The sequence below is a fragment of the Saccopteryx bilineata genome, chromosome 3 (assembly GCF_036850765.1).
Source record: "Saccopteryx bilineata isolate mSacBil1 chromosome 3, mSacBil1_pri_phased_curated, whole genome shotgun sequence".
Lineage (NCBI taxonomy): Eukaryota > Metazoa > Chordata > Mammalia > Chiroptera > Emballonuridae > Saccopteryx > Saccopteryx bilineata.
This window is the reverse complement of record NC_089492.1, coordinates 127,547,616-127,555,751: the sequence shown is the minus strand read 5'-3', so window position 1 is coordinate 127,555,751 and position 8,136 is coordinate 127,547,616. Positions and strand designations below refer to the sequence as shown.

The 8,136-nt window shown below is 43.8% G+C and overlaps 1 non-coding gene across 1 annotated transcript; it reads left to right on the top strand.

Annotated features, from left to right (window-relative positions):
- The first annotated feature begins 7,065 nt into the window (after nt 1-7,065).
- LOC136332792 (U7 small nuclear RNA) lies at nt 7,066-7,127 on the top strand. The gene has a single exon (XR_010730930.1). It is a non-coding gene; the product is annotated as a U7 small nuclear RNA (small nuclear RNA).
- Nucleotides 7,128-8,136: the final 1,009 nt, after the last annotated feature.

The following is an 8,136-nucleotide window of genomic DNA, read 5'->3' as shown; positions in this document are numbered from 1 at the left end:
GACTCTTTGTCTCTGTAAAAAAATTATAAAAAAAAATTTGAAGGGGGCATTTAAGCCTGGCCAGGCAGTGGTGCAGTGGATAGAGCGTCGGACTGGGATGCAGAGGACCCAGGTTCGAGACCCCGAGGTCGCCAGCTTGAGCATGGGCTCATCTGGTTTGAGCAGAAGCTCACCAGCTTGTACCCAAGCTCGCTGGCTCGAGCAAGGGGTTACTCGGTCTGCTGAAGGCTGGTGGTCAAGGCACATATGAGAAAGCAATCAATGAACAACTAAGGTCTCACAACGAAAAACGATGATTGATGCTTCTCATCTCTCTCTGTTCCTGTCTGTCTGTCCCTATCTATCCCTCCCTCTGACTCTCTCTCAAAATAGGGGGGGGGCATTTAAGGTACTTACAGTTTTCCTGATTACTGAATGAAAGAGAGGCATTTCTATTTTCTAATTCTCTAATAAGAACAATAATTACAGTATCCTACAGTCTCCAATATACTCTTATTTTTTTTAAAAAAATCCATAATCTGCTCTTGGGAAGGCAGCACACTAAATTTCAGCACCTTTTTCTCAAGATAGCAATCCTTTTTCCTATTCCTTACCGGATAAGAAATAGGCATTCTCTTCTACTCAACACTAACGCAGGAAAGGACGAAGCGGGCTGAATCTACCTAACCAGAACTTGTACCTAGAAACTAGCGGTAAGAAGCATGACAGAACATAAGAGTGTTCTGTTTTGCAAAATGTCTACCATTCTCTCTACTCCTGTCTCCCATCAACTCGAAAAAAAAAAAAAAAAAGCCACAAAAACTGTGTGAGGCACTACAGTACTGGTACTGGGTTGTCAGAGCAATTCACTTAAACTCTATGCATCTGATCAGCCTGCTTCAGCGAAAGGACTCAGGCCACAAGGGTTAAAAGAGTTATTGCTGCCATGAAGGGCCTCCCAGGCTGCGAGTGCGTGAGCAGTGTCTTAACAAGTACTCAGCTCGGCTTCCTGGCGACTCCTGTAATACACAAATCTCTGCAATGAACTCGGGACAGTCCTGAGTCTGCAGGCTTCCGGGCACGGCGGATTTTCCCTTGATAGTCCAGAGGGATGGGGGCGGGAGCGCATGCGCTTTATACGCCATTCCAAATCTGGAACGCGGGTATGCAGCTGTGAAAGCAAAAGCCTTAGCAAACGAGGGTTGTGTGGGTGGGTGGGAAGGAGGGGGAATCCCTCAAAAGTGATGACACACGACACTATATGCATGGCTTCTTTCTTTAACTTTTCTGTACTTTGAGAAATTCCTTTAATGAAAAATCTGTTTTTAAATAAAGCTCAAAACTTGTTTAGGAAACAAGTGTCACTGTTGCATTCAAATAACTACCTTGACATAAAAAAAAGCTATTTGGGGGGTGAGATACAGCATATTATGCAATTCCATAATGTCATTTTTAAAAAAAGGGTCACCTTTAAAAGGAGTTCGTGTTCGTCAGAGCTATTTCACTGACTCAGACAAAAACGTGAGGTCATTTGGCGGCACTTCATCACCCCCACAACACCCCAATCCCCCTGAGGTGTATGTAAAGGATCGTTTACTTGTAGTCTCCCAGGATCCGTCCGCACCGCGTGCACAGAGCGCGTCAAGACACCACGAGGAGTTGCTAGCACTGCGAAACCGAGCAACAAGTGCTCATGAGGCGATCCACTGCTATTTGCTGACCCTCTGGCGACTCCGCACACAACTTGCTTACAGCTAAAGACTGGGAATGACAATCACAGGGGGACAGCGGGGCAAAGTGATCTGGCCCTGAACTCCGAGACGCGACTCGAGGAGGCCGGGGTGCTAACCCACTGCCAATTGCCCCTGAGCACCTGCGACGGCAGGAAGCCCAGGGGGCATAGGAAATGCTCACCGTTTCAGCGGGTCCATAGCCCGCGCCACCGCGGCAGTCCGGGAGACGGAGTTCGGCGCTGTGGCCCCGGCTGCCGCCGGGGTGGTAGCCCCGGCAGTAACGCGGTCCTGAGGCATAGCCAGCGGCGCACAAACAGCACCAGCAAGGTCCCCGCGACCCGTGCAAGCCTTCCGTTGGGTTTAGGGCTCACGACTCCGCTTGTCCGGCCCTGCCCACTCTCGGGGCGATCAATGGGCGCGGAGCGCGAGAAGCCAGAGGCGGGGCGGGAACAGGCTAGGCTGCCCCGCGACGCCGCTGGCTCTACGGTCCTCGCCCGCCAGCGTGAGCATTCCTGGGTACCCTGTCGCTGGCTCGAAAACGTATTTCAGGTGGGTGAGGAGGAGGAAGGGGAAGCATATTTTGCAAATAAAAGATCTGGTAGAGTCTAAGATTTTCGAAACATTTCTGACTTGTCGAGACTTCTCTCTCTTTTCTCTTGACGACAAATATGGCTCTATGGATGTTTATAGAACAGCTACTGGAGGGGCAGCCACAGTACTTGGGCCCACACGGGAATGACAGACATCTGCTTTCCAGGATTTTCAAGTCAGTCGGATGGAGGCGCAGATAAGAAAACCGGTAACTAGGGGAACCCACATAAGGTGCATTCCAATATCAAAAGTTTTCTGTCTTGCGTGGGGGCAGAGTTCAACAAGAACTAACAGACTTGTTACCATGGAATTCTGCTAGCCATGATTCACAGTAGAGAACAGCACACATACTTTTTTTTTAAATTAAAGGCTAAGTAATTTTAAATTTTCATATAGTCACATTAATTGATTTTTATTTGTTTCTAGATTTCTTTTTTTTAATCTTAGAGAGGCTGTCAATAACCCCATTTTTTTCATATTCACTGTTAGTATGTTTGGTATCTATCTGAATGATTAATCCATATGTAGATAATCTACAATAAAAATAATATATGTCATAATAAAGAAATAAATTAAGACAAAGGATATGCATAAGCATATCTCCAAAGAAAATATCAAAAAAACTAATATGCACATGAAAAAGATGCTGAGTGTCAGTAGCCGTCAAGAAAACAAAAATCAAGACTATTACTAGAGGCCTGACCTGCACTAGCGCAGTGGATAATGCGTCAACCTGGAAACGCTGAGATTGCTGGTTCAAAACCCTGGGCTTGCATGGTCAAGGTACATATGGGAGTTGATGCTTCCTGCTTCTCCTTACTTCTCTCTGTCTCTCTCTCCCCCTCTCTCTAAAAAATGAATAAAGTCTTAAAAAAGAGATATATATATTTTTAAAAAACAGCCTAACCCAGCGGTGGCACAGTTGATAGAGCGTCGGACTGAGATGCAGAGGACCCAGGTTCGAGACCTCGAGGTTGCCAGCTTGAGCGCGGGCTCGTCTGGTTTGAGCAAAAGTTCACCAGCTTGGACCCAAGGTCGCTGGCTTGAGCAAGGGGTTACACGATCTGCTGTAGCCCCACAGTCAAGGCACATATGAGAAAGCAATCAATGAACAACTAAGGTGTTGCAACAAAAAACTGATGATTGATGCTTCTCATCTCTCCCTTCCTGTCTGTCTGTCCCTATCTATCCCTCTCTCTGACTCTGTCTCTGTAAAAAAATAAAAATAAAATAAAAAAAGACCATAACTAGAAACTGCGTTATACCCACTAGAATGGCTATAATCAAAAAGACAGATAATAACAAATATTAGTGTGTTAAATAAATTGATTTTTAATGAGAGCGGAAGGGAGTGAGAGAGAGACAGGAACATCAATCCCATATATGCCCTGGCCAGGGATCAAACCAGCAACTTCTTTGCTTCAAGATGATGCTCCAAACAACCAAGCTATGTGGCCAGAGCTTCAGCGGTTCTCAACCTGTGGGTCGCGACCCCAGCGGGGTCGAACGACCAAAACACAGGGGTTGCCTAAAGCCACTGAGAAGCCGCGCTACCGTCTGCAGCACCGCTATTCAGCTTGAACGCACGCCATTATGGACGTGAGTTCCAAACTGAATGCCTGCGGTCATGCGCAGACGTGATGGTGATTGCATCATTCGTCGGGGCCTAAGGGGCAGGGGAAGCGGGGAACGCTCCACATCCATAGCAGCGTGGCTGCTTGTCCATAGCAGCGCATTACGTGTGTCCGGTGCTTGCTGACATCATCAGTGGGCGGGTGCAGTAAGCACCGGAGGACAGAAGCCTAGGAGGCGGAGAGGCAAGAGGCGGAGAGGCAAGAGGCGGAGAGCCAAGAGAGCCTGCGAGACAGCCTGCTGGTATAAAAAAGGTTAGTAATGTAAAAACAGTACACACACCATACACACAATTTTGTGTAAGTGTAAGGTGCTTTGTGTGTAATCATTACACAGTACACAAAGCAGCTTACACTTACGCAAAGCACCATACATTTACACAGTGTGAACTACATCTGTCTTATACTATAAGAGACCACTATAAGATGTAGTTCACACTGTTCCCCAATGTATAATTATCTCCCATATCTCCCACTATTTTCCCATATTCTGAATGAGGAAACTGCTGAAATCAGCGGTTTCCGGCATTGAATCCACCTCCTATTGATTTCATTGGGAGTGCGGCTGATTTTGTGGAAGAGAGCTCCCGAGAATCTCAGGTTACCACACAATCCGCCGCAGCCTCCTTTTGATTTCAATAAGAGGGGGAGAAATGACAGTTTTGGACACATTTCTTCCTCTCCTATTCAAGTCAATGGGAGGCCGCAGCAGATTCCACTCAAATACAGAGCATGTTGCTTAATTTTTTCCACGCTAGAACTTTTCCTAGAGCAGAAAAATTCCAAAGGTGGAATCCGCCACCCCCAATAGACTGAAAGAGGCCTCACACTGAGGAATCTGCTGTGCAAATTCTGCAGTGTAAAAGATCTGCCTCCTATAGAAGTCTATAGACTGAAAGAGGCCTCACACTGAGGAATCTGCTGTGCAAATTCTGCAGTGTAAAAGATCTGCCTCCTATAGAAGTCTATTGGGGGTGGCAGATTCCACCTTTGGAATTTTTCTGCTCTAGGAAAAGTTCTAGCGTGGAAAAAATTAAGCAACATGCTCTGTATTTGAGCGGAATCTGCTGCGGCCTCCCATTGACTTGAATAGGAGAGGAAGAAATGTGTCGGAACTTCATTTCTGCTGTACAGGGGATCTCTCTTCTGCGGAATCCACAGGTCTCCCATTGAAGTAAATGAGATGTGGATTCCACCACAGAAACCGCTGCTTTATAGTGTGAAAGAGCCCTGAAAGAGACCATGCTGTGCAGAAACTGCAGTGTATCCTATGACATAGTTCACACTGTTCTATATAGAAAACTTGCCACTAATCTGGAAAAAACAGATCCATTAGTTAAGCAGCTATTTACGGAATGGTAGCCCCAATACACTAGGTAAGGAGGTCCATTAGTAATAAATATTTCTCAATATATAATTAAATATTGTTTTTGTGATTAATCACTATGTTTAAATTATGTTTGATTTGTAGCAATGAGAATACATAATGCATATCAGGTATTTACATTCTGAATCATAACTGTAGCAAAATTACAGTTATGAAGTAGCCACCAAAATTATTTTTTGGTTTGGGGTCACCGCAACATGAGGAACTGTATTGTGGGGTCACGGCATTAGAAAGGTTGAGAACCACTGCTCTAGGGTGTCTTTTAAAGTGCACTAAACTGTCCCTGGCCAGTTTGCACAGTGCATAGAGCATCAGATCAGAGTATGGATGTCCCGGATTCAATTCATAGTCAGGGTACACAAAAAAAGTGACCATGTCTCCCTTTTCTCCCTCTTCTCGTCCTGCAGCCAGTGGCTCAGTTGATTCAGTGTGGTTGGTCCAAGTTTGTCAGCCACTACAAATAGCTGGGTTGATTCAAGGGTCAATCCCAGATGGGTGTTGCCAGGTAGATCCTGGTCAGGGTTCATGCAGGAGTCTGTCTCACTATCACCCTTCCTCAAAAAAAGGAAAAAAAAAAAGGAAAAGAAAAGGCATAAATCCCATTCATGAGGTCTCTGTCTTTATGATCTAATCACCTCCCAAAGGTCCCACTTCATTGTCACATTGTAGGTTAAGTTTCAACATATGAATTTTAGTGTATAGCAGTTGAACAAGTGTTACGAACTAAACTGTGTCTTCCTAAACTCATATATTGAAGCCCTGCCACTATATGACAGTATTTGTAGATAGGGCCTTTAGAGAGCTAATGAGGTCATAAAGATGGCATGCTAATCTAATATAATTGGTTTCCTTATAAATATTTTTTTATTTATTCATTTTAGAGAGGAGAGAGAGACAGACAGACAGACACATTCAGACATAAAGGAGGAGCAGGAAGCATCAACTCCCATATGTGCCCTAATCAGGCAACCTCAGTGTTTCCAGGTCGACACTTTATCCACTGCGCCACCACAGGTCAGGCAATTGGTGTCTTTATAAAAAGAGGAAGAACCCCAGGGATATGTACACACATGGAGAAGACTATGTGAAGACACAGCAAAAAATGTGGCCGTCTGCAAGCCAAGGAGAGAAACCTCAGGAGAGACCAAACCTGCTGACATCTTGAGCTGGGACTTCCAAACTTCAGAACTGTGAAAAAATAAATTTCTGTTGTTTAAACCACCCAGTCTGTTTTGGCAGTCCTAGCTTACCGATGCAGCAAGTATGTGGAGATATTGGAACCCTTTGACAGTGCTGGTTGAAAAAAGTCTGGTAGTTCCTCAAACAGTTAAACAAAGAGTTACCCTATGACCCTAGCAATTCCATTCCTACATACCCTGAAGCATATGTTCACACAGAAACTTGTACATGAATGTTTATGGCAATATTTTTATTGGTAGACAAAATGTGGAAACAATCCACATGCCCATCAACTGATACGTGGATAAAGAAATGTGACATATCCATATATTCTGCTACAACAGATAAAACATTGAAAATGTTATTTCAGTAGTGTTTATAGGGTTTTTTATTATTCATTTTAGAGAGGGGAGGAGGAGAGAGACAGAGAAAGAGAGACAGAAGAGGGGGAGGAGCAGGAAGAGTAAACTCCCATATGTGCTTTGACCTGGCAAGCCCAAGGTTTTGAACCAGAGACCTCAGCGTTCCAGGTCAATGCTCCATCTACTGCTCCAATCACAGGTCAGACCATTACAGGTTTTTCTGAATTTGTCTTGTAGGCCTTCTGGTCTTTACCAGAAGTCCTCCTCCCCCCAAAAAAATGCTAATGGAAAGAAGCCAGTCACTAAGGATCACATTGTATGGTTTTGTTTATATGAAATGTCCAAAATAGGTAAATTTATAGGAACTACAAAGGATTAATGGTTGCCTAGGGGTGGGATGGAACAATTAGGGTGTAAAAGCTAGGGATATAAGGCTTCTTTCTGGGATAATAAAATGTTCTTAAATGTATTGTGATGATTGCACAGCTCTGTGAATATACTAAAGTGTATTGAATTGTACACTTTCAATGGATGAATTGTATGGTATGTGAATTATATCTCAATAAAGGTGTCAAAAATTAATATCCAGATTTAACTGAACAAGATGTCAAAGTATATGACCAAATATTTCATACATAAAGAAATTCAGAAAAGTAAATCTTGGAAAAATGATTAGCCTTACTGCAAGGCTAATTGAAAGTTACAAAGTAGAATATTAGCAGAGCTAAGAAAAATAACCTCATATTGATAAAATTGTATTTTAGGACAACAGTTTTTAAAAATATTAAGGCAAAGCACAAGATCTATGAAATTATTCATGTTTGTCCCATAATCCATATTTTGGAATATATTCCCTTAAAATAATCCAAGGGAGACCTGACCTGTGGTGGCACAGTGGATACAGTGTCGACCTGGAATGCTGAGGTCACTGGTTCAAAACCCTGGGCTTGCCTGGTCAAGACACATATGGGAATTGATGCTTCCTGCTCCCCCCCCACACCCTCTTCTCTCTCTCTCTCACTCATTCTCCCTTCTACCTCTCTAAAATGAATAAATAATTTTAAAAAATTAAAGAAAATCCAAGTGAGAAAAACAATTTTCATGAAATGTTTATAGCAGTGAGGAAGGAGGGGCAGGCCCCCTCTTCCCTGAGAAGGAGGAAACAAAAAGAATACAATGGAAAGGAGCCAGCAAGGGTAACCAAGTCAGCCAGTAATAAATTAACTATATCCCATAGTTGTAATACAAAGCAAGAATAGCAGAATCTGTATGTA